The sequence below is a fragment of the Crassostrea angulata genome, chromosome 7 (assembly GCF_025612915.1).
Source record: "Crassostrea angulata isolate pt1a10 chromosome 7, ASM2561291v2, whole genome shotgun sequence".
Taxonomy (NCBI): Eukaryota; Metazoa; Mollusca; class Bivalvia; order Ostreida; family Ostreidae; genus Magallana; species Magallana angulata.
In genome coordinates this window covers 10,208,089-10,221,622 of record NC_069117.1, presented here as the reverse complement: position 1 = coordinate 10,221,622, position 13,534 = coordinate 10,208,089, and positions in this window count along the sequence as shown.

Genomic DNA, 13,534 nt, shown 5'->3' with positions numbered 1-13,534 from the left:
AATGTTTCCTACAAAACAATTTGGTCTCCTCAATTACATGTAAATTCCTAATGCATATCCCCCACAATTTTTCATGTCGCGAGGGAATGCTCCGCTTTTCGGTGCCCTTCCAATTCATTTTTAAACTGGTTGATTCCCGTTATTCCTACAAAAAAATTATTATATTTCTTCAGGACTTAGGCTTTTGATGGGATTGCTACAGGTCTTAAAACCACAAACATTTATAAAACATTTAAACATTTGTAATTATACTACTTTCAAGTAAAATCACCGAAAAAATCACATCAAAAGTTTAACTTTGAAGACTTCATTTTTACCCCGCAAAATATGTAGAATCCAGACGCTTCCGTAGGCCTTGCCACCTGTGCCCCACCAGGGCTTTACAATGGACCCACCTGGGGCCTTCAGGCTGCCCCCAGACCCCCTTTCTATAATTGGCGCCGTCTCTTACTTCGAATTCTGGATCCACCTCTCATCGACCCCCCCCCCCCCACTCCAAAAAATAAAATGTGCAGAGACCAGATCATCAGCAATTATTATAAAGTCTGCACTGCATGAAAACAAATTCTGTCCTAGCGACTTAATAAAAAAAACACCGCTTTTTATCCCATCAGAACCTATGGTCGATTTGTTTCTGTCACGATGTTCATCATGTTTGGTGTTAGACCATTAAAACATGAAATACGCTTAGATTCTAAACAGGGTATCCCCCAGTATTAATAATTTAAATCGATAAAATTGGTTGACAATAAGAGTTGATACATGAATCAATAAACTAAGATTCACTTAGCAACAAGGGTTTTTACAATTCATTTTATACCTGGCAAACGATAAAAAGTTCACGTTTACCTTGCTTTTGTCCTCAAAAGAAAACTCCGCCCAAACCAGACAAATCGTGTCTGAATATATTTTGATTTGCTATTTTTATGGGGAGGGGCGAGGGGGTCAAAAAATAATATCTCTAATTTGTTGAAAATTCCTGAAAACTATAAATGCGTAAGGGTGTGGAACATAAAATAGAATCAGTCAATATTGGAAAATATGGTGCATCTTAAGGTGGCTCTATACACCACCTTTTGATGACACAGAACGCAAAAAAGTAAGTCTGGAAGCATGCAATTCCGGTACTGGCTGATTTAAACTGAGGCGAATTGTATGGAGACCGCTGTTTTGAAAAAAATGTTAAATGAATATATTTAATTTGAATTAATTGGAAAATTCATTGCTTACAAGTAATGTGGTATGTGACACCTATACGTTGTGTGGTATTATTTATCGAAATAAACAATAAAATCAAGTATAATTTTTCCCATCATCGATATGTTACACCGAAGCGCAGTGGGTTAGTGGGTTCACTACAAACCAGTAGGTCATGAGTTCGATTCCCGTTGAGAGCAATAATTCTTTTAACTTTCCAAAATTTTCTAAAACGTATTTTTTGGTTGAATACTGTGAAAGAAAATTCTAAACCGGTGAAAGTATTTCTATGGGATAATATTCTTTAATGCACATTAATATCGACAGATGTTCCTTACCACCTTAAGGGGATGGGAGGGTTGCTTTGAATTTCTCTCAGGTTGGGATACATAAATCCTATTAGCCTAGTTAATTTTCCCCTTTATTTATTTGACTTAGTTTTGCATTAAAGCAAATATATTCACTTATACAGGACTATAATGAAATATATGTATTTATCATTCCAACATTATATTTAGGAAATTTTCTTCAACTCAGAAATGAAAAGTCCCCAAGGTGTTTAGGCCTTGGGACTTAGGAACGATAACCCTTACCTGAGGAACTTTCATACCAAATAAAATTGAAAATATTTTTTGTGTTTATTTGCAATGATTTTCATTCAATTTTTTATGTCACATTTATTAAAATACATTTTCTTAAAACATCGAGCAACTTTTTCAGATGATTTGTCAACAGAGTAAGAAAATATGGAAAATTATGTTTTGGGGAAATACTAAAAAAATATTGCAATAATAACATTTTTGAATGTTACGAAGTTTTATATTTTTTTATGTGTCCGAAGAAAATATCCATCATATGACAAAAAAAATTCTCTCAATTTGTTAATAGATAACTTTTTAAAAAATATTTTACAAAAACACGAAAAAACATTAAAAAATTCTTTAAAAATACCTATAGTATCCCTATCATCATTTTAATATTTGATAAGTATATGTTTTGTGGTCTTCTATTGAAAATTGGAATAAACTGTGGGTGTATAGAGCCACCTTAATGTAAAAAAGGTACACCCAGGATAAAAATGATCGGTTAGTGTTATTCCTGTTTTAAAATCAATAATGAAGTCAAGATATAAATACGGGAACTACAGACACGCTCGTGGTAGACTAGACCAAAACACGGTCAAACTTTTTGCAAAGAAATGTAAGGGTACAACTGTATAAAATATGCTTAATAACACAATCCATGATAGGTGTAGTTTGTTTAAGTTACAGTGCTAGTTCATAACTCTTCAAAGTTGTAAATCAAGTGCTGTATCTTGCTCAAATTGATACTGAGATATCCATGCAAAGGACTTAATCTCGATAATTTGATTTAATATAAACTCTAACAAAAACAAATGGATAGAAAGACAGAGTTCATGTTATTAATAACTAACAAGTAATATTTCTTGGTTCAAGTGAGCTATATGTTACCTGGGCCTCTTTTTAACAATCGCCCTTTTCTTGAAATAAAATAGATATTCTGGTCCATCATAGCAAAAGAACAAACAATCGACAGTCTCTTTGTATGAGTAGATGGGCAGACGATTTCATGCATTATGTTTAATCTTTTTAGATTGAGTCTGGCACGAAAAACCAAGGCGGCTGCTTGCAGTGATGGCTTTTGTTTATGGTCTCATATTTGTTTGCATAACGAGTGTTTGATTCTTTACGTTAAATTCATTTCAAAACCAATATTTATCATCAGAATGTTTTAATAATAGTCATTCATGGAAATGGCAAAAAATAGAATAGATTTTTTAAAAAATCGCCTGTTAGAAAATGAATACTGACCTTTCCCTTATTGAATGTTGGAGGCTGCGAATTGAAAGACCCTATCATTCAATAAGAGAAAGGTATGTATTCATTTTCTAACAGGCGAGCACCAAGGCAAATCCAGTTTTGGCCAAATCCACACTGTGAATTTTTTGTTGGATGGAGAATAATTATCCAGGTTTTTATTTGTTACATTTAATTCAAGTTAGAATATAAGTCGTCGATCAAAAACATAGCGTCCTGACCCCTTCCCATATTTCACGAGCCTGTAATGATGTTTTGATTGAAATATGAAATAATTATACATGTTAAATCTGATAGTGTTGGTTCAATGGAGAATGAAAAACAGCAAAGAAGAACTTTGACTTGGCTAAACGTATTCTTTAAAAATGTCAGTCATCTGAAAACAAAGACAACCTTGAAGTAATGAGTAAAAGATACAAGCACACAATAGATGAATGCATTAAAAGTTATAAAACGTATTTAACTAGAAAACTTAAAAACTTGCGCTCTACAAACTTCAAGGAATATTGGAAAAATCTTAAATACATCAAAATCATCGAATAAATGTGCTGTTGATATCAATAATATGTTTCATTATTTAAGAGGTATTAATGATTGTGAAAGAAAATGACGATGAACCCAATATAGAATATGATTTTTATCAAATGCTGAAATCGAAATGTCGGATACTATTCTTAACAGTACCATAGGAGATGAAGAAATATTAGAGGCTGTAAAGAAACTCAAAAATAATAAAGCCGCTGGGTATGATGAGGTGCTGAATGAACATATTTCGGCAACAGTTTCTTTATTTCTACATTTATATAACAAATTGTTTAATATCATTTTTAACAATGGTTTTATTCCAGATGAATGGCTTGTAGGTATTGTGAAACCCATATATAAAAACAAAGGCGACCAAACACATCCTGAGAACTATAGACCGATAACATTAATAAGTTGCATAGGAAAACTTTTTACTTGTGTATTAAGCAATAGATTAGAGATATATGCATCAGAGATTAACGTTATTAGTGAAAGCCAGGCAGGTTTTAGAAAAAATTATTCAACTCTAGACCATATAATAACACTACAATTTTTATCCCATACTCTTATGTTAATGAAGAAAAACTTTTTTGTGTTTTTGTTGATTTTAAACGGGCATTCGACACTGTCTGGAGAAATGGTCTTTGGAGCAAGTTAATCAAAAATGGAATGAATGGGAAATGTTTTAATTATATCAAAAACATGTATATGGAAGTGAAGTCAAAAATCAGTATGAATGGCTTATCTTCCGAATTTTTTAGCTGTAATGTTGGAGTACGCCAAGGTGATTTGTCGCCATTTTTATTTTCGTTATATATTAAAGGGGCATGGTCACGATTTTGATCAAATTCTATTTTATGTTTTTATTATTTACAATGCTTTAGAAATGCATTTCTGATGATCAAATAAAGAAGATGGGTGAATAAGGCGTGCAAACTGCCCATATGAGGATAGATAAGATACTATAAAATCAAAATATGAACAAATCTCATAATTTCTTTCTCAATTATTAAAAACAATATATATTTACCATAACATCGATTTATAACCTTTAAATATGTTAAATATTAAGAGTAGATTGATTTAAATTGGCGTATACGTGTCAAAACCTCCAAATAGTGTCTTTTTATAACTTCAATGCCTTTTCTTTTAAAGAGTGGGTCTGGGCTCCATATTTTTGTCATAGTCTATATGAGGTTTAAAGGAAATCAAACCGATTTCAATCAACAAAAACGTGGAGAGATGACCCACTTTACTTTAAAAATGTCATTTTGTATCCCAACAATTGAACGTTTTAGAGAAATACTACAAGTCCGTAAATTCGTGTTTGAAGTTGCATTTAGCATTTAACAATGAAGTTTGTTGTGACTGAAATGGCTCAGTGGTTAGAGCACCAGACATTAGGTAACTTTATAGAGCTAGGGTTTTTAGGTTGTGGGTTCGATACCACCTAGATTTTAGAATTCATTTTTTATTCTTATCGTTTGTTAAAATATTTAAAACTGAATATAGTTAGAAATCGTGCTTTTATAAACTTGTAATATAACATCATATAGTATATTTGGTTGGAAAATAATTAATTTGAAATTGTTTATTTCGACAAAACCAAATGGGCATTTGCGCTATCTTGTTCCCCCATCTTCTTCGTAGAGTTATAAGCAAGATACAGGGCTCACAATTCTATGTCATGTAAACAAGGCTCGTGCCCTGTTTTTGTTTACATAGGTTCAATACACAAGTAAAAAAATCTTTTCCAGCTTATTTGTCTATTTTTGTATTTATTTTAAGCATAGATAAACAGTTTCTAACGTTAAACACATTCGTCTTAGGTTTAAAACTCGAATTTTTACTTCGACGTTTAAAATGTAAACAAACACTTTGTTTACATAGCGAAGAATTTCTAGCTCTGTAACTCGCATATAATTCAACAAATGACACTAAAATTTCGGTTGCCTATTTAAAATGACTTTCTAAAACATTGTAAACATTAAAATCGTAAAAATAATTTTTGACCAAAATCGTGACCATGCCCCTTTAATGTTCTTGATTGATAAAAACATAATTGGATTACATAGTGTTACTAAACTAGTATAGGATGAACTATTCATTTGAAATTTTTAAAATTTTTGAAACATATACTGAATTTAAAAAGTTGTACCCCATCATAAATGGTTTATGGAGGAACTGGAAGGTCTCCGTTGTCTGTTAATATATATACTAGAATGGTTTCATACTGGGCAAAATTGTTCCGCGGGTTGACGGTCTGAGTGAAATGAATTGAATTGAGTAGAAATACATGTATGTTTATTTAATTATTTATTGTATCTTTTTACACACCGGTAGTGGTTTGATGATGGGACTCATGGTTAAGGTGGGGTTTTTTCATGTCATTTTTCATGTCATAATTTGGTATTATCGAATCTCTTATGAAAGACGCATTATAATTGTTAGATCGGGACACGTCAACTTAGGGGTTCCTAGATGACCTTAAAGGGGCATAGTCACGATTTTGGTCAAAAATTATTTTTTTCGATTTTAATGTTTACAATGCTTTAGTAAGGCATTTTTAATAGGCAACCAAAATTTGAGTGTCATTTGATGAGTTATAAGCGAGTTACAGAGCTTACAATTCTTCGCTATGTAAACAAAGCGTTTGTTTACATTTCGAATGTTGAAGTGAAAATTCCAGTTTTAGACCTAAAATAAATGTGTTAATCATTAGGAGCTGTTTATTTATGCTTTAAATGAATAATAAGATAGACAAACCAGCTTTAAAAAGATTTTTACTTGTATATTGAACCTATGTAAACAAAAACAAGACACGTGCATTGTTTACATGACGAAGAATTGTGAGCCCTGTATCTTGCTTAAAACTCAACGACTGGCACCCAAATTTTATTTGATCATTAGAAATGCATTCCTAAAGCATTGCAAATAATAAAAACAGAAAAATAAAATTTGACCAAAATCGTGACCATGCCCCTTTAAATAGAAGGAACCTGTTCCTTTGACCAGCTCCTACTGAGGTGAAAAGCGGAGAAATGCTACTAAAGGAACACACCTGTTTTTAATCAACATTTATAAACAAAACACTGAAGCGTCAGCTATCGCTATTCAAATAAAAGGTTTATAAAAGTCCACTATCGCCCTCCTGATAAGACATTTGCATCTTTACGGTTTAAACAAGTACATTTGAGGTTTACTTTTTTCCTATCTGCTTTGGGTTATCAAGGTGGGTGTGTATACAATTGTTTATATAATAAGTGTGACAAATGAAAGCTAGTTAAATTTGTAAATAATGCACACTGCTGTAAAATTGCTAAAACAACGCTTTTGTATTGCAGTCAACAACTTGGAAATAGAAAAAAAAACCGTCCCCTGATATACATACATCTTAAATATGATAAAACAAAATTATCATGAGTTCAAGTAATTAAAGATTAATTCAGTTAAATGAGTAAAAATAAACTACACATATGCATATGCACGAAGATCATTGATGGTACATGTGTAAACAATACCTATTTTAAAAGAAATACAATCGAAGTTAAATATTTACGCAATTAATCACTTAATCCTAGAATTATTAAGATTAATGAATTTGATTTCCAAAAATTCAAGGAGGTGTGCATGTGAAATTTTAAAATTTTCAAGAACCTTGACACACTCTTGTCAATAGATCTAAAATTGATACACATTCTGCATGCTTCTAAAACATATTTTTAAGTAATATTTTAACAAACAAAAATTGATTGTATCTAAATGCAAGTTCATAAACATTCAAAATACATGTAGCTTTCATACGGTTTTGTAAAGATTCTAGGAGTAAATAAAATGAGAATGCATATGTGTTGTAAAGTTGTAAGTAATATAGGTAAAGAACATACAACCACACGCAATGACAAATTACAATTGTATACGTTTTGAGTTGCTCCTATTCAAAGAAGTATTCTCAATAGTTTGAACTCAGTTTCGTTTCATAGGTTCAAATTTGATTTGAAACATTAAATTCAAGTCTATGCTTACTGAGTGTTGATTTAAAAATCAATAATCTATTCGTATTATATACATCTATCTTGTTGGGGAATACGTGTTTAATTTAGAATTATTGCATCTTTTTCATTATTGTGTTTATGTCGTTTATCGGAGTATACCCATCTTTATTTCTTTATACTTTAGGCAAATTTCATTACAAGTAGTAATGTATATTACATACGTTTAATAAGGTAAGCCCATTATTTATCAAATTGATTTAATTTTAATTTATTTAGAAATAGGAACAGTTATGGAATAATAGGTATTTTTAATGTTATACGTACATGTACAAATATTTCAATAAATGTGAATGTTTTCCTTGATAACACGTAAAACAAACCAAACATTAAAATTCTCTATTTATTTTACGTTAGAAACAAAACACTTGCCATTTTTGTGCACAGACTAAGGACTTACGCCTACCCATTAGCAGGCGTAATTTTAAACCCAAATTTAGTCCCGACTAAGTTTACGCCTTTTTGTGAAACGCAACTTAGTCTGGTTTTGAGGTTTAGTCCCTGATTTAGTCCGGACTAAGCTTTGTATCAACCTCTAATGATAAAACGCAGCTTAATGATACAAATATCATTAAGCGTTGCAATTGCAACCCCTAATGCTATAAATTCTTGCATTAACAGTTGACAATATCAATCATTAATGATAAATCGCCGCCTAATGATACAATTTTATCAAGGCAGACCTAACACTTAATGAAACAAGCAAAAAGCTACAAGGTCAACCCCTAATGATGCAAACATTTTTATCATTAAGCGTTGCAATTGCACTCTTAATGATATAATAACAAACCAAAATGTGAAACTCACGCCATTAAAAAAATTATCTAGGAAAGAAAGATGGATAGCAGGAAAATTATATATACAGAAGGAAGATTTTGTCATAACATATTATCCAATACAATGTCGTATCATACGGAACAATACCATAATGTAACATATTACACATAACAATATTAAATCATGATACAATATCATATAATTAGTATGATACAATATCATACATGTATTATATGATATAAAAATAAGATTTTGGGATACATATCATGGATATTAAAAAATATTGCATCATATAATACATTACTATATCATATTTTATAATAGTATACAATATCGTATCATATGATACAATATTGTATTATATTATATAATAAAATTTCATATTCTACAATATCGTATCACATGATTCAACACAATATCATATCATATTCTACAATATTGTTCTATATAATATATTGCATTAGGGGTGTTATTTTTCTTCGTTAGAGCCACTAAATCAAATTCAGTTAAGAAGGAACAGGATGATGGAACTCATTTATTACTTAGGTACTTAATAGATATTTGTTATTTTTCAAAGGTAAAGACACTAGAATGTCCTTCGCAAAATATACTAATATCATTGCCACTTTTTTACCTTGTTTTTACTGAAATTATTAATTTTTTGACAAAATAATTTTTTTTTCCTGCTAAAAAACTGAATATACTGACTTTAAAGTCAAATTTGATAAAATTTCAATAAATAGCAATATACTTAAAATCAGTCAGAAAATTGGCTTTGATTTATGATGAGCCCAAAAAACTCATTAAAACACATACTTCAAAATTACCGTTTTAGACTCTTAAATTCATAAAATGCAACATCAAAAAATCTTTTTTTTCTGCGAGGGTGTGCACTTTAAAATTCACGAACTTTTTCTTACTATTTAATGGGGGATACTGTGATAAGCAGTTCACTTATCCTCTTTTTAGAATTTTTAAAATGTTTCTCTGTTACGAGCAAATAAAATAAATCCAGATTCCTGCAGTCTCTCTAAAACAGTAATTGTGACAATGACTACATGTATTTAAGAGCCGTAAAGTACGGGGGAATCTAACAAATCATGTTTGATGTCATAGATAAAATACATCAAAGCATCATAAAATCAAATTAGTAATTATAACAGAGTTAGCAAATCAAAGCAGCAAAACAATGATATTCACGTGATCAGTGTCCTACATGTTTTGTGTTGAAATAGAATGATATACGTAATTCTTTTATTTAGCAGTGTATTTTCGTGTTCTTGCCAGTGCTTTATGAACTTAGGTATGCGATGTGGTCCACGCGTATCTTGTTTTTATTTTCTTAATCAATGTGAGGGGGTTTGATGCACTTTCAGAATGAAGCTATGCATGATAAAGATAAAGTCTTCTATATTTAATTTTTTATGCGTGTTTTTTTTTTTGGGGGGGGGGGTGGCTAACTGATAAAAAAATTTCCAGCACAAAATTGACTTTTAAAAGACATTTTATATAAGAAACCAAACTTTTTTCAACAGCTTTTTTACTTTTTTACCATTTTTTAAACACCGCAAGATCACGAAATTAGAGGCCCAGGGGTCACATCGCTCATTTGAGCAACACTTTACAAATATGTAAAATATTGATCTTCCGTTGTGGCCCCATCCTACTCCTTGGTGGCCAAGATTTGAACAAACTAGAATCAAAACAACATAGAGATGTTTACACATAAGTTTCAACCGGTTCTTGGTAAAAAGGTTTTTAAAGATTTTCACGATATACTACTATGTAACAGTTTGACCACCTCCCCCACATCTGTGGCCCCAACCGACCCCTATGGTCATGATATGACCTAATGTTAATACAAAAATGCATATAAAATTTCATTATTTCATATTTATCTCCCTTGAAATAGGGTGTAATCCTTCTTTCGTACACACTTGAATTTCCTTGGCCCAAAAGTGATCTGTGCAAAGTTGGTTAAAATTGACCTAGTGATTCTGTAAGGGAAGACGTAAATTCAAAAAGTTTAAAACGACGACAACAACAACGATGACTACGACAAAATTAAAAGAAGACAAATGTTTATCAGAAAAACTCTCTTGAGCTTTCGGCTAAGGTGATATAAAATTGTATAACCTTAGATATGTGTTTCCTTTGTTTCTATATCTAATCTTAGCTTTTTGTATAATCTATCACTATTTTTATTAGGTCAAATTCCAGTCACGAAGTTTGGTAGACTATGAATGGAAAATAAAGTGCAAATATGTCATTTTTCATGGTTAATTTCTAGTACTTAGGGATAACTGAGTAGAAAACAATGTCTTCTGGTATTCTTTAATCATTTTGTTTCAGATACAATCGTGCAATATGAAATGTTATATACAAAATACACATCGTATGAATTCAGGAAAGATCTTCCTGACACTTTACATGAATAAGTCTAAACAACATTTAAAACTATTTTTGGTCAACAAATCTTATGCACAGCTTGCTAAACTTTTATAAATTATTTAATCGCGATTTTACAATTGCATCGGCAAATTTGCCAATCTAAATGTGTCCATTTAGGTCATTTGAACTTTGTCATTTTTTTTAACTTTTCACAACGATATTGTGGTAAATGGTGGGCCGTTATCCCCTTTTCTTTAAAGTGTACATCAAACGAATTACAGGGCGGTGCAGGAGATCTATAGGGCAATTATTTTCAGGTCTCAAATTTGGGCTGAACGGATACCACCAGGTGGTTTTGAGGGTTTTTTATCTCCCTTGGTTTTGATCACAAGACGCATTTATATTTCTTATCCAGGCGATCTTTACTGCCTGCGAAGTTGTCAATGCTCCTAAAAATTATTGATGCATTTATCATCTTGATATTAATGAAAGCATGCCGATGATAAAGTATAATATTTTTTCTGATCGAGTACTCTCAGTACTTTGATGATTTTCTTTATTTGCCGTTAGCTTCTACTGGCTTAATGGCTGCTGTTATCGGCTGCTATCTTCAGCATGGTTATAATGCCTAACAGTTGAGTAAACTTTTCATAATTCTGGTTTCATCATTTATTCTGGGTGATGCAATTTCATATCAAATAGTTTGTAGATGGGGAAAATTGTCAATGCAAGTATAATTCATGAACAATATCGAGTCTACTCTTTCATCGCCGATAAACAGAATTTTGTTTTATAGTGTCTTGTATCTCGAAATAATTCGAATGTGTTGTCGCTCGTAATAGTGAGATACATGTAAATATATATATATGACAAGACGACCTTACTTATTATAAGGAATAGATTTTGCCAATACTAAAGCGATTAAGTTGCCACTCCCATCTCCCATTTAAAATTTAAACATCATTTTAAGAGACTGACCTGATTGATATCCAAAACATTTGTGGCATACTCTAAAACCCGGCCTGGCCTGGCTTGGCCCCATTGGCCTGGCCTGGCCTCAAAGTTAGCCTGGCCTCACTTTTGGCATCAAAATTGGCTTGGCCCCAAATTTTGGCCTGGCCTCAAATTTGGCCTCTACAAAAATTTTTGGCCTCAAATTTATTTTTATCTTTTCTTTACATATTTGATGATTTTTATTGATTTATTTTCAATCCATATTGAACATCTTACTTGGTGACTTTTGTGTCTTATAGTGGTAGTCTTTTGTAAATAATAGGTACAATTGAAAATATAGTACTAACAATGTATATTTTTGACTAAAGGTATGTTGAGTAATCCATTCTAATTGATTTTTATTCAGCCTGTTTGAAATTCTTAAGAACTTACAAATGTGATTTTTGCCCTGCCATTGTATAACCATGGCATGTCTTTGCAATGTATTTAGATCAAACTGCTCTCAGGATCAGACAAAATCTATGTAACTCATCTTTTACTAACGACTTGTTTGAGAAAAAAATATTGGAAGAGGCAAATATTTGTTCTAACCAATACCAAAGGTCACACAATGTTTTGCTTTGTTCAAATTCTGATAATGACAATTCCCCATTGTTTCCTAAATATACAAGCAACACATACATGAAAACAGGAGGTGATGATTAATGACCATTGCTGAGTCAAGTTATCGGAGGATGCAACGTTGCAGTTGTTCACAAATGCCATTAATTAAATTAGACCGTGTGAAATGTTAAATGACAGGGTAGGCAATGAATCTGACCCCAATGTAACGGATTAGCGACAGAAAAGATTGATATTGAATATCTGCTGGGTAGGGAAATTTGGACTTGATCGGTGTTGACAGGTAATGTAAACAAACTGCGAATTTTGGCATACTCTAAAACCTGGCCTGGCCTGGCTTGGCCCCATTTGCCTGGCCTCAAAGTTGGCCTGGCCTCACTTTTGGCCTCAGAATTGGCCTTGACCCCAAATTTTGGCCTGGCCTCAAAAATTGGCCTGGCCTCAAATTTGGCCTCTTCCAAAATTGTTGGCCTCAAATTTATTTTTATATTTTCTTTACATATTTGATGTTTTTATTGATTTTTTTATTGATTTATTTTCAATGCACATTAAACATTCATTTTGATGGCTATAGTGTCTTAAAGTGATAGTCTATTAAAAATAATAGTTACAATTAAAAATATAGTACTAACAATATATATCTATAACTACAAGTATGTTGAGTAATCAATTCTAACAGATTTTTATTCAATCTGATTTAAATTCTTAAGAACTTAAGAATGTGATTTTGCCCTGCCATTGTATAACCATGGCATGTTTTTGCAATGTATTTAGATCAAACTGGTCTCAGTATCGGACAATATCTATGTAACTCTTCTTTTACCAACGACTTGTTTGAGAAAAAATTAATGGAAGAGGCCAATATTTGTTTATTCTAACCAACATCAAAAATCACGAAATGTTCTGCTTTGTTCAAATTCTGATAATGACAATTCCCCATTGGAGAACAATTATTTACTAAATATACAGGCAACACATACATGAAACTCTACTCTATAATCAGGAGGTGATGATTAATGAACATCACTGAGTCAATTTATCGAAGGATGTAATGTTGCAGTCGTTCACAAATGTCATTAATTAAATTAGACATGTGAAATGTTAAACGACAGGATAGGCAATGAATCTGACCTCAATGTAGCAGATTGGGGACAGAAAAGGTTGATATTGAATTTCAAT